The sequence below is a fragment of the Bidens hawaiensis genome, unplaced genomic scaffold, assembly GCF_021521415.1.
Source record: "Bidens hawaiensis isolate Kalapana, Puna unplaced genomic scaffold, B.hawaiensis_p1.1 tig00022295_1, whole genome shotgun sequence".
Taxonomy (NCBI): Eukaryota; Viridiplantae; Streptophyta; class Magnoliopsida; order Asterales; family Asteraceae; genus Bidens; species Bidens hawaiensis.
The window spans coordinates 234,987-262,711 of record NW_027493461.1 but is presented as its reverse complement, the minus strand read 5'-3'; the positions used below and the strand labels follow the sequence as shown (position 1 = coordinate 262,711).

At 38.7% G+C, this 27,725-nt stretch overlaps 1 pseudogene across 1 annotated transcript; it reads right to left on the bottom strand.

Annotated features, from left to right (window-relative positions):
- Window positions 1–1,372: 1,372 nt before the first annotated feature.
- On the bottom strand, window positions 1,373–6,564 carry LOC143565171 (G-type lectin S-receptor-like serine/threonine-protein kinase At4g27290; annotated as a pseudogene). Its single transcript, XR_013141011.1, has 7 exons — window positions 5,269–6,564; window positions 5,036–5,125; window positions 4,751–4,926; window positions 4,375–4,585; window positions 4,027–4,264; window positions 3,777–3,927; window positions 1,373–1,687 (listed from the first exon to the last, which is right to left on the bottom strand). The product of XR_013141011.1 is annotated as a G-type lectin S-receptor-like serine/threonine-protein kinase At4g27290 (transcript).
- Between the last annotated feature and the right edge of the window lie 21,161 nt (window positions 6,565–27,725).

Here is a 27,725-nt window from a genome sequence, read left to right as displayed (position 1 = left end):
GAAGAACCAATGATCGTCAAAGGGGAAGAAAGGATAGATCACAGGTTCAGTGTTACCGTTGTGATAAGTTTGGTCACTTTACGGCTATGTGCCTGGAACGTATGAAGAAAAAGGAAGAATCTAATTTGAACAAAGTTGATGATTTTGATCCATCTTTATTTATGATTAAAGGTGATCAAAAGACGGTTTTACTGAATGAAGACGGTGTGATTCCAAAGCGTTTCGAAACCGAACCGATAGAGAAAGATGTTTGGTATCTCGACAACGGAGCATCAAATCACATGACGGGTAATAAAGCGTACTTTTATGAATTGAATGTACAAGAAACAGGAACGGTGAAGTTCGGAGATGAATCTTGTATTGATATTCGGGGAAAAGGGTCGGTCTTAGTTGAAGGAAAGACAGAGGAGCAGCGCCTGTTGACCGATGTCTATTACATCCCAAGCCTACAGTGCAATATTATAAGTCTTGGTCAAGCAACAGAAGGTGGATGCGAGATTCACATGAAACAAGATTTGCTGACCATTAAAGATGATACAAGTAAGCTTTTGATGAAGGTGACAAGGACCAAGAACCGATTGTAAAAGACTAGCCTCAAGATAACAAGTCCCGGTAAACGAGCTATCATTGGAATGAATTTTGCAGGTCTGGATCTTCAAAGTATTGGACTGAAAGAAGACAAGCCAGGTATGAGTCCAATTCCAATCACAGATCCAAGTTCCAAAATTCAAAGTCCAAAGAAGAGTGTTCAAGAAACTAAACGAGTGGTCAAGAAAGTGATTCAAGCCCAAGGGAAGGCGAATAATGATAAAACGAAGCAAGTGTTATTTCAAGCTAGGTGGAGCCCAAACAGATCAAGAAAAGGCTCGGGAGAATCAAGAGAATGATCACAAGCGTGAAGTTGAAGATCCGTCAATTTCGAGTAGGAAATTGGTGGGTGAGTCGGATACAACAATTGGGGGGGGGGTGATTGTTGGCACAATTGTTGTTTGGCCCAAGTGTAAAGCCCAGCCTAAGAATTATTAGAATTTATTATATTTGATAATGTCTTGGCTAGCAAGTTAGGTTAGTCTATATAAGCCGAGTTATGGTTAGACATTAGAATAAGAAGTTGGTGCAACCAAGTAAGGGTTCATCAAGAGTCAAACCAAGTTAGGGTTTGAGAGTTGTAATCAGTTTTTTAAGTTTAATATAGACAAGAGTTATTCATTTACTTGGTATTTGATTATCGATCTGGGGCTTGAATGATTGATTTGTAAATAAGTACCATTGATTTGATATTTGTAAACATATACTGTTCTTCATAAAGATGCAAATTAAATACATACACGTGGAGTAAATAGTACCTGTGAAATAATGATGTGACAGAAAATTAAGTTTTCAATCGAGCATATAGCTCTATAATAGTACAATCGTTCAGAAAACCTTCTGTGTACATGATTGAAGAGAAGTTTGCTACATGCACTTGGCTTTCCATGAAAAATGATGGTTGCTTAGGTTGTGGCAGTTCAACCTCGCCGCCTAACATCATAATTACAGATGACATGTTCGGCCAGTCTTCTGCATTGTGTTGAACACATAACAACCCAACTTTGATTGATCTTATTACTTCAGTACTATGACACGACTCAACACAACTTGAATCAACTAAATCCATTGACATGCCTTTATTATAAAGACTCCATACCTTAGGCTGAGGGGTGTGGGGCGCTAACCTGGGCGCGTGAGCCCCTCCGCTCGCGCCCCAGGCACTAACCCCACACCACCGGGGCGCGAACCGGGGCGCGAACGGGGAGCGAGCGCGAGCCCCCAGGCAGGCGTGAGTGTGGTCGCGGGAGAAGAGAGAGAAAAAGCCGGTGGGCCCGCCCAAAAGAGCCGTTGGAGCTCATTATTTTTTTAAAAAAAAACCTTAAAACCCTTATATAATATCCCAAACTCCTATATAATACCCCATTTCATCTATAAAATACCCCATTTCACCCATATCAATCACCACAACTTCAAAATAAAACTCAAAATCAACCCATCTTCCCAATTTTTTTTTAAAAAATAATGTCGTCATACTCGTCTGATTCCGACTCCTCCGAAGAGGATGATTTGCTTCTTCATGTAGGGGGAGTTTTGACCGCAACCGTGGTCGATCTCTTGCAAAATCAAGCCCATCAACCTCGACCCCGAGGGTTAGAGCACCACCTCGTGATCGTGATCGATCGGGTGCTAACGATACTTTGTTTAGGCATTATTTTAGCCCTCAACCGGTATATGAGGAGTCGGATTTTCGAACTCGTTTCCGAATGAGCAGACAATTGTTCATGCGTATAGCAAGTGATTTAGAGGCACGGTATCCCTTTTTTCAACAAAGGGAGGATGCTAGGGGTCTCCCCGGTTTTACCCCTCTTCAAAAATGCACGGCTGCTATCCGTCAATTAGCGTACGGCATCTCATCGGATGCTTTGGATGAGTATTTACAGATGTCGAAAAGGGTTGCACGTGAATCCCTTCATTTTTTCTGCCAAGGTAAAAAACATTAATTTTACTTTTTATTAAATATTTATTACATTTTGTAATATATATTATACGTAGGAGTCATATCGACTTACGCTCGGAGATATCTGCGTAAACCTACAATGTATGACATCCAACTCATATATGAGGTGCATGCAGAAAAACATGGTTTTCCTGGGATGCTAGGTAGCATCGATTGTACGCATGTTGGATGGGCTATGTGTCCAACGGCCTGGCGAGGTCAGTTCCACCGTGGTGATCATGAAGGGCCGACCCTTATACTTGAGGCGGCGGTGTCACAGGATCTTTGGTTTTGGCATGCTTTTTTTGGTGTTGCTGGGTCAAATAACGACCTTAATGTTATCGATCAGTCAAATTTGATCAACGACCTTATCGACGGGGTTGAACCACCTCAATCTTTTGTTGCAAATGGAGAACTCTTCAAGTACGGGTACTATCTGGTCGATGGTATTTACAACGAATGGGCTTTGTTAGTTCAAGCTTTTACAGATCCAATCGCCGACAAACGGAAGTATTTTACAAAGAAGCAAGAGTCTGCTAGAAAAGATATTGAAAGAGCTTTTGGAGCTATAAAAAAACAATATTATGTTCTGGCGAACCCGATACGTTATTGGACTCGGGAGAGGATAACGGACGTCGTCTACACGTGTCTGATCCTACACAACATGACGTTAGAAGACGAGGGCAAAGCTATCTGCCAAAACTACCAAGGTGACATTCCGCCACAACCGTCCACAATCAGTGATCAACAAAAACTTCATAACATAGCAAATATCAAGAGCCGTGAGATACACGGGGATCTTCGACATGAGTTGGTAGAACATTTGTGGGCGAGGCGACCCGATGATCTTGTATTAGATTAGTGTTATTATTAAGTATTATTGTTTGTTTAATTTTTAGTATGTTTTTTTTGTAATTTGAATTTTAAAAAAAAAATGTGTGTTTTTTTAAATAATTTATGAGTTTTTTTAATAATACGTTTTTTAATACATTTATAAAAAAATAAAAAAAAAATCCGCTGGAGCCCCTGCTGGAGCCCCTCCACACTAGGGCCAGGGGCTCCAGCGGGGGCTCCAACACCCCCCTTATCCAGTTTCTCTCTCTGCCACACGTCACAATATTATTGGCTGGAGCCCCCATTCGCGCCCCCGTTAGAGCCCCCCACACCCCTCAGCCTTAATACAGTTTAAAAGTTATTAGATTTGCAAAAGGGATTGAAACGATATATAGTTTGTGACTAGTGAACATACATGTTCTAAAAAGTTATGTTCATTGTCAGATCGAACAAATCCTCTATTTCTCTTCCCACTCACAATCTCCAACACCAAGACACCGAAGCTAAATACATCTGACTTTATTGAGAAAAGGCCATCTAGTGCATACTCGGGGGACATGTAACCACTGAATGCACGCAGTAGAATGCTTATATATAAGAAAGTACTAAAGAATTCAACATGAAAAAAAACAAGGAATGAATGAAAAGATGGTTCAATGGCTTACTATGTGCCAACAACTCTTTATGTGTTTGCTTGGGTCTCGTTTCCTCCAAAGCTTCTAGCTAAGCCGAAGTCTGATATCTTAGGGTTCATATCGTGATCTAGTAAAATGTTGCCAGCTTTAAGATCTCTGTGGATGATTCTTAATCGTGAATCTTGATGCAAGTAAACAAGTCCTCGAGCAATTCCTTTGATAATGTTGAAACGCTTTGTCCAATCAAGAAGCATGCTTTGAGTTTTATCTGTTCAGCATGGTGGTTTAGTAATGCTTTGTTTCTTGCTACTAAAAGTTACTAAATTTAATCCAATGCATATAACACTGAAATATATGTACTTGGTATATGATATTTACCAAAAATAAATGAGTCTAAGATTTTATTTGGCATGTATTCATAGATCAACAGCTTCTCATCTCCCTCTATGCAACAACCAAGAATCTTCACAAGATTTCGGTGTTGAAGTTTTGAAATGCAGATGACTTCGTTCTTAAACTCAGCAGGTCCTTGACTTGAGTTCTTGGAGAGACGTTTAACTGCAATCTCTTGTCCATCTTCTAGAATACCCTGAAAAATTACCATTTTCAAATAAAAAACAAAACAAACAGCAAAGGTGACTTCCACATATATTCATTTTCTTATCATACATATGGACTGACAAGACTGGAAGACTTAAATGCAATTTCGGTATTATGTATCCATCCCACATTTATTCTATCATACAGTAATTACCTTATAAACTGGTCCAAATCCACCCTCCCCAAGTTTATTAACCGGTGAAAAATTGGCAGTGGCATTAGCAATGGTAGAGAAACGAAATAATTTTTGCTCAATGTCTTTTTCCTGGCTTTTAGAGGCAACCAAGAGTTTCCCTACAAATAAGGAAAAACAGACTTCACAGGTGGTTAGTCTGTCGAAAAGTACTATTCACAGTTCATATTAGTCCAGGTGAACTTAAGCAACTTTTTACCTTCCCCTGTTGGTTTGGCATGAATGCATGATCCCCTGTTGGTTGATTCCAAACATAACACCACCATGTAGTGATGCTCAAGAACGTCAAAAGAACCAATAAAATGGCTACAAGTAAGATGATTTTACCGCTTGCTCCTTCAAAATCTGCACAGTATAACATGGCAAGGTAAACTGCAAGCGTGGAGCGACAATGCAAACATAAAAAGTGCCTTTACTGTGCAGAGAGTAGGTATAACATAATACATTCTATTGGAGGTTTTATAGTTACACATGATTACCTATTTCAGATGAAGCCATCCTTACAAAGATATCAGAACCGCCACCACCTTCAGGTAACACTTGGGAGTCTAGAAGGTCACTAAACCAATGTACGCAGATGCTTCGACTGTCATCTGGATTTCCATAAGCCATACAAGTACAATTCTCTAAGCATTTTGTAGCACATTCTTCCAAAGTCATCCTCATGTTAAACCAGGTATCCTTCGTGTCCGGCAGTTTTTCAATAGAGTACTTTATAAACCCTTCAGATCCTTTTTTGCATTCCAACGGTCTTCGCCTAATACGACCACCTGACCAATCAGCTGTGTCCCAACCCTTTTGGTTTTTGGGTACAAACCTTTTCTCATCTATGCAAGTACAAGACTGTTGATTCAGATTAATGCTGCAGGTTCCATAAGCATTACAAATGTTGTATGTATCACAGGCCCCGCTTACGGACCACAAGAATGGATGCCAACCTTCGTTGCCATTTTCTACCCACACCCAACTCTCTAGTTGCCCAGAAGAATTCAAGGTAGCCCTTAATAGCAAGTTATCACTGCTCTCGGGATTATAAGTACAAGATACCTCATCTTCGTTAATAATCACATCGTATGTAAATGGTTCATAAGTCCCACTAAACCGATGATTACTCCATGGTCCATCCCGAAATTTAACCAAGCCCCTTGTTTTAGTTTGTTTTCAGGATAACCGAGTGTGTCAGCGCCATAAGTGAATTCGGAGCTGGATCTTGACTGCTCTTCCATGATGACAGATGCCATTCCTTGTTCCGCAAGTAATCTCTCCCTAACTTCATGCCCGGTAGAAGAGTATCAGTTGGGTAATCAAAACTTTGCCAGATAAAGGTCCTGTCTTGGTCACTTACAACTAGATTTCCATTATCTCGAAGCGTTGCAGTCGCATTCCCTGATGCCGTTGTGTTAGATGACCAAATCATGCTGCTATTGTTGAAGAGGCCGAGATTTCCTAGATCATCGATCTTTAACACAAGCAGTGATGCACCAGGGAGTGGGTGGTGTCGGTTTGCAACCCAAACAACCGTTCTAACTGAGATATTCTTAAACCAGATACCGAGATATCTGTTATCAGAGCGACCCGGCTTAAAAAATCTCAGTTCAAAAGTTCCAGCAGGCGAGACCAACGTGTCTCCATCTTTCAGAAAACTTGTATCTGAAATAGTGTCGAGTTCAACAGCTGTGCTTTTGTAAACAAAAAGTAAGCACCCTAGTAGTATGGCTGCTCCCTCCATTGAGATGATTTGAGACCAGCCTTTGTTTTAAGCAACTAATGATTTAAAGAATAATTGTAAAATAAAAGAAACTATTAGAATCCATTCATCTATCATTCTATCTCTACAGAGATTAGACCACAAAACGTATGGACCTGCATTTGGGTTGACCATTGACGCCCTGATAAGGTGACGAATAACAAATGGACATCCAAGATTAATGTTTGATTGGTATGGTCAAAGTAATAAGGTTCATCTAATATTTTTTCCAAACATCACATTAAAATTTTCGGTAGGATCGATTTTGCCATTAAAAAAGGGGGTGGCGGCGCAGCTTGTAGCCCACTTACCTGCCTCTCTATGTAACTGGATCCTTTTATTATAATATGAATTAATTTCTTTAAAAAAAATTTAGATTTTGAGAAAACTTTGTTAACTTAACTATGGTTTAGTTTGCTTGTTTCATTTATCAACGCTTCCAAGGTTCGAACCCTTGCCTTTTTGCTCGCCTGGCTTGTTATTTCCTTAAACTTCAATAGTTATAAAAAGGGGTTATTTCGTAGAATAATAACCAACTTTTGGAAGTGTCCTAATTAGGTCACTGATGTAATTGTTTGTTCTATTTATTTCACTAAGTTTTATTTTATGTTTCAATCATATGTTTTTTACCTGAATAATAGGTCATCCATTCTATATGTTATTTTATTCAAGTTTTGGTTTCTTTATTAATATGAAATTGCAAAATATAAAAGCAACAAAGAAAAAAATTAATAAAAAAAGGGGGGTAGGAAGGAACGGTTTTGATAAAGGGGGAATGGAATGAAAAAAAAGAAGGGGGGTGGGAAGGAACGGTTTTGATGGAATAGGATTCCATGTGTAATGGATGATTCCATTCCATTGACCAACCAAACACCACTTTTTTCATTCCCACGTAATGAGTCATTCCATTCCCCATGTCATTCCTGCATACCGAACACTACCTAAGATACACCCAAACGTGTGAAACTAGTCCAAAATACACCAAAATAAACGGGTCAACATAGGCCTAAACGAGTCAAAATACACCAGGATATAACCAAACGCGTGAAACTAGTCCATAATACATCAAAACGGGTCAAAATACACCAAAATAAACGAATCAAAATACACCCAAACGAGTCAAATAATCTAATCTACCATCTCGCGAGTCACACTTGTTGACTCTACTTTTTTCATTCTTCCTCTTGGTCTTGCCACATTTGGTTGTGGGTCTTTTTTCTCTTTTGTGCAAGACCTAATGTTATGTCCAACTCCTATGCAGTTTTGACAAGTCATTTTCCTTTCAGTTTCAACTTTTTTGTTTTTATTCTCTTTCTCGAAAGGGTCTCTTTTCCTTTTTACCGACGGTCTATCGGGCATTCGCCTTTCTTTTGGAGGTAGGGGTTTAATATCATTTGTTTTAGGCTGATGCATACTTCCCTTCATCGGTTTTATACAATGTTTATATGCTTCCTTAAAAATGTCCTTTTTAAACCAGGGACTGACTTAAGTTTCCGGGTTTATGTTGAGGAACGCTAAAGCTGCTACCGTATGAACACAAGGGATGCCTAACAATTGCCATGATCCACAAGTGCAAGTTTGCTCTTGTATCTTCACTGCATATGCACTTTTTTCACTCCTTACTTCAAATATATTGTAAAAAACTACTAATTTTTTTTATAAAAACTAAGTAAAATACTTTGGTGATATTCATAAAAGCGCATTTTAAGTATATATTTGTAAAAGACTACGCCAAAGAAATATTTTAATTATGTAATGCTTAATAGAATGCTCAAATGGATCAAAATACACCAACATTTCTAACGTGTCAAAATAAAAAAAAATAAACCAAACGGTTTAGCATAGGCCCAAATGAGTCATAAAAAACACAAAGGGTAAGTTTGGTTGAAGGCAATGGAATGAAGGGGGAATGGAATGGACAAAGGAATGAAATGGATCATTACATTCCTTTGTCTTGTTTGGTTAACCTATGGGAATGAAATGAATTATTACTTTATATTATTTGGTATTCAAAAAAAATTGTATAAATGTCATAGAAATAATATTAACACTCCTATCTCAAAAAAAAAGAAAGAAAAGAAAACTATAATGGCGACGGTGGTAGCTCCGATGACGAAAATGGTAGCGGCGGTGGCGATGGTGGTGGTCATGCGGTGGTAGCATTGGTAGTGACGGCAATCGTACGGTGGTGGTCAGGAAACGACGGTGGTGGTGGCGGTGATGGTCAGGAAACGGTGGTGACAACCATTGCGGTGGTTACGGTGACGTTGATGGCAGCGGCGGTGGCGGTGGTAAAGCTGGTGGCGTCAGCGACGGTGGAAGTGGTGGTGGTGCTGATGGTAGTTGTGGTGGTGGTTGTTAGGTGGTGGTGTTGTTGAAAAAGTAGGATGAAGGGGAAATGGAATGAAAAAAAAGAAGGGGGTGGGAAGGAACGGTTTTGATGGAATAGGATTCCATGTGTAATGGATGATTTCATTCCATTGACCAACCAAACACCACTTTTTTCATTCTCACGTAATGAGTCATTCCATTCCCCATGTCATTCCTGCATACCAAACACTACCTAAGATACACCCAAACGTGTGAAACTAGTCCAAAATACACCAAAATAAACGGGTCAACATAGGCCTAAACGAGTCAAAATACACCAAGATATAACCAAACGCGTGAAACTAGTCCATAATACATCAAAACGGGTCAAAATACACCAAAATAAACGAATCAAAATACACCCAAACGAGTCAAATAACCTAATCTACCATCTCGCGAGTCACACTTGTTGACTCTACTTTTTTCATTCTTCCTCTTGGTCTTGCCACATTTGGTTATGGGTCTTTTTTCTCTTTTGTGCAAGACCTAATGTTATGTCCAACTCCTAAGCAGTTTTGACAAGTCATTTTCCTTTCAGTTTCAACTTTTTGTTTTTATTCTCTTTCTCGAAAGTGTCTCTTTTCCTTTTTACCGACAGTCTATCGGGCATTCGCCTTTCTTTTGGAGGTAGGGGTTTAATATCATTTGTTTTAGGATGATGCATACTTCCCTTCATCGGTTTTATACAATGTTTATATGCTTCCTTAAACATGTCCTTTTTAAACCAGGGACTGACTTAAGTTTCCGGGTTTATGTTGAGGAACGCTAAAGCTGCTACCGTATGAACACAAGGGATGCCTAACAATTGCCATGATCCACAAGTGCAAGTTTGCTCTTTTATCTTCACTGCATATGCACTTTTTTCACTCCTTACTTCAAATATATTGTTACCACTTGGAATAGCATCATAATTCCTACACAATCAACCAAAAAATAAATGAAAATTCATAACAAGATAACAAAAATTTTAAGATATAACCATTACCTTTGTTTCTTTTTAAGAACTTCTAGTTTTTTTTTCTGATTGCAGGGCATACTTCGTGTTCAAAGCTTTCCGATTGTTTCGCCATTAAGAACATCCTACGCATCACAAATCTTCTTTTATCTTCTAACATGCTAATAATGGGCTTCCTTCGTGCGGTCTGTATGCATGAATTAAAGCTTTCACTCATTCCATTCTTGAACGCATCGCATGCTCTACCAACTTCAAAAAAAGCTCTTGACCAAGTAATTGGATTTCTTTCCATAAGATGATCATACGCACCTTTGCTACTAGTTTTCAACTCTTCCATATGTCTTTCAAACCATTGCTTACTAGTAGAATTTGCATCTTTCCAAAACAAATTTTTAGATTGAAGCCCACGAAATTTCTTTATAAAGTTAGCATAAATGTGTCTTGTACGCTGTTTTTGCTCGACATTTGGAAATACATCCTTTACGGCCTCGATAATTCCCTAATCAATATCGAAAATAAAACATATAAGCTATAAATAACAACAAATAAATAGATGTTTAATAATTGCATATTACCTTATGTTGATCGGAAATTAAAGTTAGTCCATGTCCACCTTCCATTTCAATGTCATCCCGCAATAGATTAAGAAACCATGTCAGTTTTCCTTGTTATCAAAAGACACAACCGCCCATGCTAAAGGAAAAATATGATTATTGGCATCTCTTCCGACAGCCGAGAGTAATTGACCACTATTTTTACAGAAAACATCCATCTAAACAAATAACTTTCATGCATCCGCTAATCCATCCATCTTTGACAGCTTTAAAACAAATATAGTGACTACCAAAATAAATCTCTCCATTTGGCATTGTTTCCACGAGCATCTTTACAGACTCCCCGGGTTTGTTTCCAATAGCTTAGCTTGATAATCTGAAAGTCTTGCATAATGCTCTTTCAACCCTCCCTCATAGTCATTCAATACCTTTTGCTTTGCTCTGTCACATTGACCGGTACTCACTCTGCATTGGTATTTTTTTCATGATATCTTTTTGCATTTCCCGTAAACAAATTTCTGGTTTTTTAATTATTTTCTTGAAATACCTTTTTGCAATCCAAGAATATGTAACAAGCGAACCCCAATGAAACTTCCTTGAGCATGTATGCTTATCATTTAATGATTTTATTTGAAAAGAATCATCACCTTTAATCCTAGAGGCCCAAAGCCGAAACGGACACTTCCACACTTTTTTTTTCGCCCATTCCCATTGTCTTCAATTTCTTCTGTCCCGCATCTTACTAACAACCTAGCATGGTTGTTTACCGTGAACACTAGTTCGTGACCATTTGCAACCCCTTAATCAATTAGCATGTCTTTCAGTTGCGCAGGACTTTCAAATTTCATTAATAATATGGGCTTCCCAGCTTCCAATCCATATTAGGATTATAACAAGGATTCACAACATCTACATCCTCATAATCATCATCCTCAACATCTTTACCATAATCTTGTTCACTTTCACTCCAATTTTCAACAGAACTAAGATCAACTTCATCTCCATCATTGTTGTCGAAACAAAGTAAATTCAAGAAATGATCATTAGCATTAACATCATCATTATCATGTAAAATATCTTCTACATTCACCTGACAAAGTAAATTCAATAAGGATTCGAGAAATATATGAAATTAAAAGGTTACAGCATAACTGGTAAGAATCTGACATCATTATCAATTATTAAATCTGGATGCAAAAGTCTATGTTCTCCTTTAATTTATTGTTTTTCTCTTTTTATTTAAAGAAAAAGGCTCAACAGTTGTTCTTCTGTTAGTAATGAACGAGCAAAATAGAGTATGGAATAATATTATTATTCAAAGAAGAAAGGCATATTGGATTGAACAAAGGCTAGCGTGGTCAATATCAATGGAATAATATAATCATATTTACTGTTCAATCAAAGGCACAGTGGATTGAACAAAGGCACAGTGTGGTCACATAATTTATATCAACCTACTTTAATTCAAATTCTCTCCAAGTCAATATCAACCCTTTCGTTCAATCAAAAACTCAAAACCCATAATTTATAACAAACCTCTCTACTAGGGTTATGGATTAGTAATGAAACGAGGTCGACATTCTCAGCAGGTGCTAAATTAAAATCTGGTTCTTCAGTAGACATCAAATGGTTGAGGTCGATGTGTTCTAGATTGGACGATGAAACTGACGATCGGTGGTAGGAGTTGGACGCCAATTGATCGATGGTGGTAGGGTTTGATGGTGGGAGATGTATTTTGTTATTTTTTTTTATTAATTTAAAAAAAAACTTAAATTACCTCCTATCTAGGTAAAAAACTTAGGATTGAAACATAAAATAAAACTTAGTGACCTAAATAGAACAAATAATTACACAGTGACCTAACGGCGGAAACATTTAAGTTTTTTTAGATTTTTTGTTTTTATAACAAACCATAATAAGAAATAAAATAATCAAAGAAAGAAATGAAGAAATGAGAAAGAAAAGAGAAGAAGTAAAAGGAAGAATGGAAAATATAAAGGAAAATTCCATCCCACATTGGTAGAGGAAAGAAAATGGAAGGCTTCCGCCATGGTATAAATAGGATTTCTAACTCTTGTCCCACATCGCTAGATTACAAAACTTGTAAGCTCTTTATAAAGAAGAGAGTTCACATGATAATATTCTTATGTGCCAAATCTCACCCAGTAGTCCTAGCGGACGGTGCGAAGCACCCGACGTGCACGCGCACGGGCACGGGCTCGGGCGAAGTGCGATGGGCGCAATGTGACGCTTTGCTAGCGCACTTTGCGATACACGAAGTTGTAACACGTCACCTGACACGTGTCGAGCCACGTGGCATAGCTAGGGCTGACTAGACAACCCTACTGCAACTTCGCGATACGCGAAGATGCTCAATTTCAAGTATAAATAGGGCAGAAATCTGGACTTCACAACTCGTTCAAAAAATTTTATATTTTCTCTCTTATGGTTCTTAAAGCTAGTATTATACCCAAGTAATTGTAACGGTACCTCTCTGATTGAAAGGAACTTTTATAACACGAATCCAAAAACTCTACCTAACCAAGGTATGACATTGTGCCATCGTGTAAAGTTTCATGTCTCGTGATTATCGTTATGATTATGGGTTTATATTAATAGAGATATACTACATTGTGCTTAATCTAGGTGCTTAACATCAGAAGGCTTGTTAAATATAAACTTGCAAGGTGAGACATTCGAGTTTTTGCACAACTCACATTTGCGTGAGACAACTAATTTTCCAATGCTGTCATGATGCTTTTCTAAATCCATTAAACTCATGACAGATAGTCCAAATATTTTCAAAGGATTTTAGATAACAGTGATTAAGTCTCTGTAGACTTACGGGATGGTTACTACTGGTATTGTGGGGTTTTGTATACAAGGCTTGCCCACTGGGCTATTACACGTTACTTATTGGACAAGTGTTAGCCAATAAGTAATATGACCACAGTCACAGATACGGTCAAGTGACAAGTACCTTTCGGTAATTTGTAAGCAGGCCGATGTAAAAACATCTTAATGCAGTAACTGTAAAATGTGTCATTGAATGTACTCACCAGTATTTCCTGCTGATCAAATATTTTTAAACATGTTTCAGGTGACTTGTTAGAGACAAAAGAATGATGCCTGCGGGCTTCCAGCTTAAATAAGTGGCTTGTCACCAGAATAACGAAACGTGTTTTGTAAATTAGGGTTTATCCCTATAAAACTTATGTTTGTATAAAAACGGGTTTTATCCCAATTTATGAAATAAGAATTATGGTGTTTTTATAACTCTGATTAATTTTCCTAACTACGGTTCTGATGAAATATTCCGCTGCAAATTATTTTAATAAACATCGATACCACCACTCAACGTTCACGGCTCCCCTCTCGGGGTATAGGGGTCGGGGGCTGTGACAGCTGAAGTGGTATCAGAGCCACTGATTTAAGCAATGTAGGTATTTAAAAAATACCTAATTAAGTGTTTGGAAATAAATTTATTAACCTATGTGTTAACTTATGTGTTAACTTTATGGATGAAATTTTAACTACACATAAATATAAATAATATGATTTTCTTTTGGAGGTCGTTGTTTTATTGTTTTTAATTTATAGCATGAGTGAGCTTATAGAGGCTTTTGAGAATATATCGGTCAATACGGAAGATATGGAGACCACAAACCCATCAACTGAAGAAAAACCAAATGAACCAATGGTATTCACTGCCCAGTCCTCGACTTCAACCCCAAATCAACCAAAACCAAAAAGAAGACAACGATGTATGGAATGGAGAAAAGGAATGAGAAAAACAAAAAAGAAAAGTTATGATTCCAGTACCAAAACCACAAACACAAATTTAACCACCAACTGAACCACAACCCCCTCCAACACAATCCATCGCTGAACTTCCCATGAAAGAAAGGCTAGGCCAATGCCTAGATCAGTGTGAGTTTTTCAACCAATAGTTAACAACATGGGAGCAGGAACCTCAACCAACCCAAACCAAAACCAAGAAAACTCGCTTCTCCCTGATGACCTCATAAACCAATCTCAGTTTGAAGAATGGAGGGCAAACGATTGGCAATTCCACACAATGACCACAAACCCGTACGCACCATTCCAGCCGGAAACTGCTAACTACCCCATGATGACACCGGAGCTGACCACACAACTCCGTCATTACGAAGAAGAACTTAATGAAACCGCCAACCGACTGAGAAACATTGGGGATAGCCTGATCTGGAGATTTTACGATAAAGAACCCTATATATAATATAACTAATATATATATATATATATATATATATGTGTGTGTGTGTGTGTGTGTGTGTGTGTGTGTGTGTGTATGTGTTTATTACCGTAATTTTCTTTTTGTAAAAAAATGGTGTGTATGTATAAAATATAGTGATGCATATATATAGATTAGATATAGAATATAGTGACGCATATGTATAAATATATATATATATATAAAGAGTAAATGTCGCAAAGCTCGACGATTTTGACATATTCTGTGCCTATGTGTTAACATGTTTTGTGCTTATGTGTGGATAATACCTTGCTTATTTTATTATTTAATTATTGTAGGTTCCCTGGATGGATCTGCACGGGATATCTCGATCTACACAGGTGCGGAATCCCTGCGTAGGTCGTTACGAGCGTAGAACACGAATCAAACAAACACACGATACGAATAAACGAACACACGTTATATTATAACCGAAACACGTGATATAATCACTGAATACAGACTCAATACTCTCTGGTTCTCACGACTCTCGACTCACACACGTCTGTATACGATTACCTCAAAAAACTCTCTAAACAAGCCGTGACCTAGCGTATAAATACACGACAACTTCGCCTGATATGTTCAGGCGAAGTTGTTGCTAACTTCGCTTGACTAACAAGTTCGCCAGATAAGCGAACTTGTCAGTAACTTCGCTTAAACTTAAACAAAACACAATTAACATTACAGACTCGATTACAGACACTAGACTATGAACTACTAACATTATGCACCAACAGACTCCCCCTTGGCAGTAGCTTCATATCTTTATCTTTAAGCACTTGTCTTGTAATCTTCATGCATGCACTCCCTCTCTTACACAGACCGTGACTACTTGCTGATATTTCCTCGCTTCGTCTTTCCAAGCAGGAATATAGAATATCTTCTTCTCGTTTAACACCTGCAGATCAGCTTTAGATAAATTAACAAGATGCATCGGATCATACACTCTTAGCACTTCTTGTTCGTCTTCGTCTTCCATCACGGCTTCAGCAGTCTGGCAATCCACATACCACCATTTAAGATATTTCAGCACATCTTGAGGCATAGTCTTCATTGGAACCTCTTTCAAACACTGAATCGGCTTATATTTCATCACCATCCAAGGTTTGCCATCTGCTCTCATTCCTCTTTCAGTATCTTCAACTAATTTCCCTTTCTGTGGTTTTGACAACTCAAACTTTTTCTCTTTAATACTTTCTTTCCATACTATCTTCCCAATAACTCTGGCCATATTATCATCACTTCTATTAATCAACCCCAGTCTGGCCAAATCCTTTACCTCACACTCAGGTAAGGTATTTAGAGATCTCAACGTCCTCTTAAAGTATTGGATCCCATCATATCTTTCACCACGAACACTTTTAGCTGTTCATCATATAACCAACAGATAATGCCTTTCTTTGACTCAGCGTACCCTTTAATATTATAACTTTTCTTGAACATTGTAGGTACCACTGGCTTCTTCGTTTTGATAAACCAATGAGCATAGCCTTCCTTCCATCTAGGCTGCTCCTCCCATTCTGTATCATCAACTACTGTATCTTCACATATATTCGACTTCTCAACGATTGGAAGCTCGTGTTCAACATTCTCCTCTACAATTTCACCTTCTTCAACATCATCTTCTATCACTATCTGTGCACCAATCTTCTCAATTTCTTCTAATGGCAGCACATCATCATCACACACATCATCAACATCTAACATATCATCATCCAACTCCTTCAAGGCATCGATCACATCATCTCCCATCTCCTCGTCATCTACCATCACCACCTCATCACCACCAGAACCGCCAGCTGCACCTGCAGACTCCCCCTGAGCTGTGGTTGTCCCAAGAGCTTGAGTAGTTCTTGGCAACTCACCACCTGCACCTTTCGATGCATTGGGATCATCGTCTCTGTCATTCTTCTTCTTTGTCCGCCTAGGGCGAAGTTATTCACAAGTTCGCCGATATATCAAATTTTACAAAATCAACCCCTATAATTTGAACAATTTGAAATTAAGTTTTAAAACTTCCTTAAAGAGTTACATGACACGATCAAGACTAAGTAACCAAGTATAAAATCAACAACTACATAAATAGGAAAAACTTTTAAAAATTAAAGTACAAGGGATCAAATTTCAGTCTAGACAGGGACTACCATGTTTTAGAAAAGATCCGAACAGGAATCATACTAACTACGTGACTGTCACATAGATCCGTGTTTAGCTGTATTATGACATAAAGAAACAGGTTGTAGGCAGGTAAATAACTTAAGATGGTTTTCATCGTTTCTGTGATACGAGTTAAGTTCAATTAAGCTCAAAAATTAAGTGGGCAACAACTCAGAGATTATGATGCCTCCTATCTATTCTCAAAGCGTATTTGGCTTTCCCCAAGTCACCCCGAATTGACTTCGACCCGTAGTGTCTGATTAAGTTGTAAGTATTCTTCGATCTTTAGACTCTGCTTCCCGTTCTCTTTCTTACATCATGATTGACATTTTAAGTTAAAGAATGTCTCAATGACTTATAATTTTTTTTTTTTTTTAACAAACACATAGAGAACAACTGCAAGTCCCGAATCTGGATCACTGCAGTCTCTTGACACGCTTTCTTCACGGGAATCAGAACACTAACAGGCTCGTGTATGACTGGGTAATCGCTTTTCTGCCTATCATTCGGAAAAATATATATGAAGACATGCAGAACTCTTAAGAAGTTTCCACATAAAATCGAGTAGATTTAGTTAGTATCACTTCTACTTTTACGCACCATAAAAAGCTACCACGACATACAATGACTGTTCTAAAGCCTTTTAAGCCTAATAACTTCACTAGTTAAGCACACAGAATCAGTATATCTATCATTTTCCAAGGTTGGATCAATTTTCTGTTAAACATAGCAAACGAACTTCTTACGAAGTAGTAGACTTGAAAAATAATTTCATTTCCCAAAAAAAAATTTTTGACTTCAAACGCCCCGATCAAGTCAAGTCTTCAGGTAAACAGTTATCCTGCGAATCCAATGGATTAGCTGGACCGACCACATACAAGTATGTGTCCTTCTAACTAAGTATGATCGACTAATTTTCAGCGAAAGAATAAAAAGACATCATAATCGCCCTGGTCACTTTCAGTCATCTGGTTAATGGCAACCCTCATACTCTACAAGTAGAAAATGAGAACCAAACATATCCGCAGATATGTCCTTCAAACTGAGGTAACCGACATAATTTTAAGCGATAGTGACATTTTTTTTTTATATATGCACAAAAGCATGGTTACTCGGGATTGATCATCCCATTCAACTCAACAAGGTTTTGAAATCTTGATTTGTCAAACGCTTTAGTATATAAATCAGCGAAATTATCAAGCGTATCCACCTTTTCAAGCACAATCAGTTTCTTCTCAGCACAATCCCGTATAAAATGATGACGTATGTCAATATGTTTAGTTTTACTGTGCTTTACGGGATTATTAGTTACTGAGATCGCAGCAGTGTTATCAATACAAATTGGAGTAAGTGAGAAATTCAGACCATAGTTGCGTAACTGTTGTTGAATCCACAGAATCTGGGAGCAGCAGTTGGATGCTGCCATGTATTCTGCCTCACATGTTGAAATGGCGACTGATGTCTGCTTCTTGCATTGCCAGGACACTAATCTGCCTCCTAGAAACTGACATCCTCCAGTAGTTGACTTCTGACTCTGATTGCACCCTCCATAATCAGAATCTGTGTAAGCTACCAACTCCAAGTCTCCTCCCTTCGCGTACCACAACCCCAGCTTAGGTTTGCCTTTGAGATACCGCAAGATCCTCTTCACACCCTTCATGTGAGATTCCTTTAGGTTTGCCTGAAAACAAGCACAAAGACAAACTGCAAACATAATATCAGGCCTAGAAGCAGTTAAGTACATTAAAGAACCTATAATAGCCCGATACTGAGTTGGGTCCACATCTGCGTCATTGTCTGTCTCAGCACCCAATTTATGGTTGACGCAGATTGGAGTATCGAATGGAGTGTTGTCCTCCATCTTGAAGCGTTTGAGCACATCATGGACATACTTGGTCTGATGAATGAACATCCCATCCTTCTTCTGATCAACCTGCAATCCTAAAAAGAAAGTTAGTTCACCCATAGCACTCATTTCAAACCTTTTCTTCATGACGGCCTCAAACTCCTGACACATGGAGACTTTTGATGCAGCAAAGATAATGTCATCCACGTAGACTTGCACCAGCAGGAAGTCGCTTCCTTCTCTCTTGAAGAACAACGTGCTATCTATCTTCCCTCTTTCAAACCCATTTTCAAGCAAGTAATCTGATAAAGTTGAGTACCAGGCACGAGGTACCTGATGTAGTCCATACAATGCCTTGCTTAACTTGTACACGTAGTCTGGAAAGTCTGGGTCAGGAAAACCCGGAGGTTGCTCAACGTACACAACCTCATCAACTTTCCCATTTAGGAACGCACTTTTCACGTCTAACTGAAATACCTTCATCTTCTTATAAGCAGCAAATGCCAAAAACAATCTAATGGCTTCCAATCTTGCCACAGGAGCGAACACTTCATTATAATCAATCCCCTCTTGTTGATTAAAACCTTTAACGACTAGCCTCACCTTGTTTCTTATAATAATCCCTTTCTCATCTCTCTTGCACTTAAAAACCCATTTTGTGCCTATCGCATGCACATTCTTTGGTTTTTCAACCAAAGTCCAAACTTCCATTTTCTTGAATTGAGCCAGCTCTTCTTGCATGGCTTCGACCCACGAGCTGTCCTTGAGAGCCATTTGATAATTCTTTGGTTCAATCTGGCTGATAAAGCAGGTGTACAAGCATTCGTTGATTATGTCTGTCTCCTTAATGCTTGTGAATACACAGGTGTGCTCATTCAAGCTACGTCTTGTTTGTACACCGGAGGACACATCACCAATCACATTCTCCAAAGGGTGATCTTTATGAATTCTCGTGGTCGGAACAGAACCGACATGCAAATTGTCTTCCAAGTTAGAAGAGAGCTCGTCAATGGTTGTTTCTTGCTGAGAGTGAAACGGATTGAAAAATTCTTCTTCAGGAGAGGCAGCAGTGGTATCGATAGCATTTTATGAGGAAGGTTGACATTTATCAAACAGCTGTCTTTGCACTAGATTTTCTTCCTCATCAAGGATCATCTTCGTAGCAACTCTTTCTTCTACTTCTGCACTATCCAAATAAGGTATGTTAAAAGACTTAAAAAGTCTATCATAGTCGAAAAACTCAGCAGGTCCGTTGCTTGGTTTTGGCGGTTTGTAACTTGTGATATCGGTGTTACACACCACCTCAACCTTGCCGGTCGATGTATTAAAGACACGTCTGTTGGGAGTCCCAACAACACAACCGACTAAGATTCCTTCATCGGCTACTTCACCAAATTTAGAATTTGTCTTTAAAATCGAACAAGGGGACCCGAATGGTTCAAGACCACTCAAGTTGGGCTTCCTCCCATGCATAAGCTCATAACACGTTTTATTAAGTCTTTTAACAGTCAAGACTCTATTCAGGATATAACAGGCTGTAGCAACAGCTTCAGCCCAGAACACCACAAGAAGCTTCGAATCAGCTAGCATAGTTCTGGCTCCTTCAATTAACGTTCTATTCTTCCTCTCAGCCACTCCATTCTGTTGCGGAGTATACGGAGCGCTGTACTTGTGCTCAATCCCTTTCTGAAGGCAGAAGATCTCCATTTCATAATTCTTAAACTTCGTTCCATTGTCACTCCTGATGAACTTTACCCTTTTTCCCATAACATTCTCGACCTTGGTGATCAAATTCTTCACCATCTGAGTCGTTTCATCTTTTGATTTCAGGAAATATACCCACGAATATCGTGAGTAATCATCAGTGATCACCAAGCAGTATGAAGTACCTCCTAGACTTTTTGCATTCACGGGACCGAAGAGATCCATGTGAAGCAATTCTAGGGTACTGGCAATTGAATTGACTTTCTTGGTGTGATGGGATTTCTTGTGCTGCTTTCCCTTCTTGCACGCTAGACATTTGTCTTCAAAGTTGAAACTTTTCAAGGGAACGCCCAGCACAAGTCCATTCTTGACAATGTGGTTCATCTTCCGAAGATGAATGTGCCCCATTCTCCTATGCCACAATTCGGACTCCGATTCGCTCGCTTTTGTCATAAGGCATGATTCTTCCGTGGCCATTTCAGTCGACCTCATATCCATAATATACGTATTCCTCTCACGTGGAGCCTTCATCACAATCCACTCCTCTGGTATCTGAAAACCAGGATGCAACACAATCGCCTCATTCTTTGTAAAATGTACGGTGTACTCCTTATCACAGATCTGCGACACACTCAGCAGATTGTGCTTCAATTCTTCGACAAAGTTTACTTTCTCTAGAGTCATCTTTCCATTAGACACCGTTCCCATTCCTGTAATCTTGCCTCCACTTTCTCCAGCAAAGCTCACTCTCCCTCCTTGAACAGGTTTCAAATCGTGTAACAAGATTTTGTTACCCGTCATGTGCCGGGAACAGCCGCTATCCACAACCCAAAGATTATTGGCAGCCCTGTTCAACTGTTCCTGCACGATTAAAGCAAAAGATTAGAATCTAGGGACCCAAGACCAATTGGTCTTGGATCTATACATCCCGAACTTTGGCTTTCCAAAGTTAGTCTCTATATAATTCTTGTAAGTCCTATTAGTATACCTCCTTATAGATTGATTGTGAGGCCTTCCAAACCTTTGTGAATTGAAAGAATTATAACTTACTGTTTGGTTATCAGCAGTGTGAAACTGAGATTGGTTTCTTTGAAAACCTGAATTAGTCTGATTTCTGAATTTTGAATGGTTTTCACTTTTACCAGTATTATAATTACCATTAGGCTTAGTCTCAGTTTTGGTATGCCTCACACCTCTGAATCGCTGCTTCAGAGGGCAATCTGCAACTAGGTGCCCTAATTGATTACACCTAAAACAACACCTATGCTCAACTTTCTTTTCAACAGTTGTTTTGGATGTCGAGGCTGTACTACCGCCCGTTCGGCTCACATATGGTGGGACATACGGGTTTAGCGGAGAACTCTTTTTAGTTGTTTTATCTTTCTCTCCACTATTTGGTAATACAACCTCCTCCTTTGTCTTACCCGACTCGAATGACTTATCCGAATCTGATGAGACCGGACTCGGAACAGAAATTTTAACACTTGACACAGGCGGACTTGTTTCGCCTCTACTAACATCTGGTTCTTTACTAGTTACCTTAATTGGAACTGTCTGAACAACCTCAAAGTCAACAGATTTCTGATTACTAGGATTAAAAGTGTAATTGTGATTATAAGGTGGTGGAACCTCATGATAACCAATTCCTCCCCTCTTAACTAAGGAACCTTGATCACTAACAAGGTGATCAAGAATAGCAGAGGAATTTCTGAACTGCTCAAGTTTTCTATTCAGTTCCACCACTTTCACCTGGTGATCAGCAATCTGTTTTTCTCTTTCAGCAATTAGTTTGGTTTTTTCTTCCAAAACTTCATAGCTTAGATCAATCACTTGAATATTTTCAGCAAGTTTTGCTTTTAGACTTTTAATATCTTTTTCACAAGCTTTTATTTTAACTTTATAGCTATTTTCTCTTGCTTTTGTAAAATGATGATCTTCTTTTAGAGTTTAAAACTCAGCATCCAAACTAACATACTGATCAGTTATAGTTGCTAATTGCTCAGACAAGTTTTCACATTTAGAACAAGTAGGTTTAGAACATACCTCGGAGAGCTGGTCTTTAACATCAGCCATGAAAGCTTTTTCTTCTCCAGTAGCTTTCTCACTTTCTTCATTTTCAACATTCGCCAAATTTGCCTGTTCAAAGATTTCTTCAGAATGCAGGTTCCAGTTATATTCAGCATCTTCTCTGGAAATCATGGCACTATAATCTTTACTACCCCCATTATGCTGTGTAGACTTGCCTTGACCACGTTCTACACGCTCATTTATGCACTCCTTAGCAAAGTGGCCGTTTTGCTGACAGTTGTAACATCTTACCTTCGTCTTGTCAAACCATGGCCTTCCACCGACAAACTTTCTTCCGGTCTTTTTCATAAACCGTTTCACTCTTCTCACGATCATAGCCATCTGCCATTGCAGATCCATTTCTTCCAGATCATCAGCATCAATCTGGTCATAGTCTTCATCCAACATAGCTGGATCAACAATCTTCCCCTGAATGTAGTTCTCATAGGAAGCAATAAGAGAAGCATAGAGAGCAAACTGCTCTTCAGCAGATTTGACACTCATAGGCATCTTAGAGTAGTTGCTGCTAGGAATACTTGGAGAGCAACTACTCTTGCTTGCTTGCGGTTTAGATGCACTAGATCCACCTGCTACAAAGCAAACATCACCATTCGTGTTGACTGACACATGCCCCTCATGTGATGAGTTGGCGCCCGACTCTCCCTTCGAGTAGTAGGCAGCTGATTCAGTCTTCGAACCTGAACTATAGTTGACTTTAGCACCATACATACCTGGATCTTGAACCTGATCCGTAGGTGTCTCCTTTCTAACCATGTTAAGCTCAAAGGTTCGGAGCTTGTTGACTGTCGTTTCCAGATCATATTCAGGAAAGTCTTTGTCTTCCCTCATCAGCACCGTGTACATCTCCCATTTTGGTGGGAGAGCATCAAGAAGCTTCTCAACTATCTCATCTTCTCGGTAAGAAATTGAATAGTTGCTCAGTTCAGTCATCAGATGATAATATCGAGTGATAATATCATCTAGAGATTCATTCTTTAAATACTTGAAGGCTGAGAACTGGGTTTTGAGCAATTTGATCTTCGAAGCACGGATTCCCACATTCCCTTCAAACCGGTTCTCAAGAGCTTCCCAAAGCTCTCTTGCTGTCTTGTACTTTCTAAAAGTATGAAGGATCTCTTGTGGAAGAGCCATAGTGATAGCAGCATGAGCCTTGCTCTCGGCCTCATACATCTTTTTCTCTTCTTCTTCCATTTTGCTGTACTTTTTGATCTGATCACGACCTTCGTACTCCATAGTTAGTGGTATATAACCATCCTGGATGCACACCCACATCTTTGCATCCTGGTACTTGACATATTGTTCGAACCGATCCTTCCAAGCAACGAAGTCGGTTCCTTTAAGCAACTTTGGGGCCTTAGTAGCTGACCCTGCTTCTACTTCCATCTTAACTAACTCTGAGATGTTAATTGACGACATCTTTCTCAAAAACTAAGAAACCCGAAAAACAAAAAAAAATTTCTTCTGAAAAGTACTGTAGGCGAAGTTACGGATAACTTCGCTTAAGTCTTAACTTCTATGAAGAACTTCGCTGATTCTTAACTTCGCTTGAGGTAAGCGAACTTAGGAGGTAGGCGGAGTTGTAGAGAACTTCGCTTGAGTTAGGCGAACTTGAGAAGGTAGGCGAAGTTGTGGATAACTTCGCTTAACCTTATATCTTCGCCGAAACCCTACGAACAGTGACGGCAACTTCGCCTGATGAACACGAAGTTTCTGAAGATCTGATTTCTGGGTTTTTCGAGGTTTTTGACGGTGTAAAGGGTTGAATACGATGATAGGAGGTAAGAATGACACAAAAACACAAAAAACACGTCCCGCGAATAGTCGAAACGGGACGATTTCTACACCCGCGTGAATATCCCGAACCACACAATCGAGCAATTGCTCTGATACCAATTGTAGGTTCCCTGGATGGATCTGCACGGGATATCTCGATCTACACAGGTGCGGAATCCCTGCGTAGGTCGTTACGAGCGTAGAACACGAATCAAACAAACACACGATACGAATAAACGAACACACGTTATATTATAACCGAAACACGTGATATAATCACTGAATACAGACTCAATACTCTCTGGTTCTCACGTCTCTCGACTCACACATGTCTGTATACGATTACCTCAAAAAACTCTCTAAACAAGCCGTGACCTAGCGTATAAATACACGACAACTTCGCCTGATATGTTCAGGCGAAGTTGTTGCTAACTTCGCTTGACTAACAAGTTCGCCAGATAAGCGAACTTGTCAGTAACTTCGCTTAAACATAAACAAAACACAATTAACATTACAGACTCGATTACAGACACTAGACTATGAACTACTGACATTATGCACCAACAATTATGATATTAATATTCCTTCTTGTTTGAAATTCAGATGTCAAATGAAGTTTCTGTTAACAACCGTGAAAATAATCATGAAAATTCCAATCAAGAAAATGCTCTGAATATGAATGCTATTAACAATATGATAGCTCAGAGAATTACTTAAGCAATCCCACAAATTGCTGCAGCTATTAGACAACCAGTAACTGTCATTAGAGATAAAATCGAGAGCAGTAAATGAAAATCTGACACTGAAGCTAGTAATAGTGTGAATGGAGGAAATAAAAATAAACAACCTAAAAAGTTAAAAACTAATGGTTGTACTTACAAGGATTTCTTAGCCTGTAAGCCAACTGAATTTTCTAGAAATGAAGGAGCTATTTTAGCACTACGCTGGTTAGAAAAGACAAAAGCTGTTATAAGAATTAGTAAATGTGCTGAAGAAGATAAGATATTGTATGCTTCTAATCTCTTTATTAATGAAGCATTAGAATGGTGGAATACAGTCCTCCAGGCAAAAGGAAGTAATATAATTTACATTATGACCTTGGGTGAATTCAAAGAAATAGTAGAAAGAAAATTTTGTCCTCCACATGAAAGAGAAAAGATTGCTACTATGTTCTTGAACCACAAGATGGAAGGTGTGAAATGTCATGAGTATACGACAAAATACTTTGAATATGCAAGAATGGTACCGGCTCTGGCTTCGCCAGAATTAGTACTAATTTCTCGTTATATTTGGGTATTAGTAAGTGAAATCCGTGACCTAGTAAAATTGGCTAGACCTCAGACTATGGAGGAAGCAGTTGAACTAGCCAATACCATGACAGATGGATTAATCCGAACACAGGAAGAAAACAAAAAGAAGTATTTAGCCCAGAAGATTTCTCAAGAATTCCGAAAGAAAGGGACAGGGCAATCCTATGCTCAGCCTTTCTGTAAAGTCTGCAAAAAGAGGCATTCAGGAAGATGTGCTTTTAAAAAGACCAAATTTTGCAACTACTGCAAGATGGCTGGTCATACAGATGAGTGTAGAAGAAAAGAAACCCGTGTTTACTATAATTGCGGAGAACCTGGCCACATCCGTCCAGAATTTCCCAAGTTGATAAAGGTGCCTGACAACAAAGCTAAGAATACAGATGGACCTAAGAGGAATGCACGAGCTTTTCAACTTACTGCACAAGAGGCAACAATGATTCCGGACGTCATTGAGGGTACGTTTCTTATTAATGACATTTACGCTAAAGTACTATTTGATTCCGGAGCAAATCAAAGTTTCATAAACAATAATTTTTGTCAAGTCTTAAACCAACCATTAACCAAACTTAAACAAGTTTGTATAGTAGAAACAACCAATGGAAATTCCACTTATATTCATGAAGTACTTCAAGGAGAAAATATAGACTTATTAGGTCACAAGTTTAAAGCAAATTTGCTTCCAATGAATTTGGTCGGATTCGATGTTATTTTAGGAATGGACTGGTTAGCAGCCAATCATGCTCGAATCCTATGTAATAAGATTCTGTTGAGATTCGTACGCCAACAGGAGAGATTATTACAATTCAAGGAGACAAAGTTCTTAGACCTACGAAATTTATATCGATAATGAAAGCGGCAAATTTCTTAAGAAAGCAGGGTATAGTATATATGATTTTTGTAATCATTAGCGCCAAAGGAAGGGAGCTAAAAGAAATTCCGGTAGTATCAGAATATATATTCTAATGTCTTTCCAGAAGATTTACCGGGACAGTCGCCTGATCCTGAAGTAGAATTCAGAATTCATGTGATCCCAAGAACATCACCAATTGCTAAAGCACCGTATCGCTTAGCGCCAACAGAGATGTTAGAATTGAAAACGCAATTAGACGATTTGCTAGAAAAAGGTTTTATACAACCAAGCTCATCACCCTGGGAGCACCAGTGCTATTTGTTAAAAAGAAAGATGGATCGATGCGTATGTGTATCGATTATAGAGAATTAAATAAGGTCATAATTAAGAATCGGTATCCCTTACCGAGAATTGATGATCTATTTGACCAACTTCAAGGAGCTCGATATTTTTCAAAGATCGATTTACACTCAGGATACCATCAATTAAAGGTACAGGAAGAAGACATTCCTAAAACTGCTTTTAGAACCAGATATGGTCACTACGAGTTTACAGTTATGCCGTTTGGTTTAACCAATGCACTAGCTGCATTCATGGATATGATGAATCGGATATGTAAACCGTATTTGGATAAATTTGTGATCGTTTTTATAGACGATATACTTATTTATTCCAAAACTAGTGATGATCATGTCAAACATCTTCATACACTTTTAACACTATTGAGAAAAGAGAAGCTTTATGCTCAATTCTCAAAGTGTGAGTTTTGGTTACAAGAAGTGCAATTTCTAGGTCACTTGATTAATCAGGAAGGTATTCATGTTGACCCTGCCAAAATAGAAGCAATCATTAAATGGGAAACTCCTAAAACTCCTACAGAAATTCGAAGTTTCTTAGGATTAGCAGGATATTATAGACGCTTCATTCAAAACTTTTCCCGAATAGCAGTTCCATTAACAACGTTAACATGTAAAAATGTTAAGTTCGAATGGGGAGATAAGCAAGAAGAAGCTTTTGTAACTTTGAAACAAAAGTTAACAAATGCCCCAATACTTGCATTACCAGAAGGAACTGAAGATTTCACAGTTTGTTGTTGTTTTGGTCAAAAATCGGTCTAAGGATCAAGTAACCAAATTCGTATATGAGGATTGATGCTTGTATGACAAATATGATCAAAGTAACTATATCAAAAGATGAACACCGAGATTTATACGAGGAAAAGCCCTTGGTAACTAGTATCCCGCCGGCATAAAAATCTCGGGTAGTGAAAACTATCACTACCGATTATATTGAACTTGAAAATATT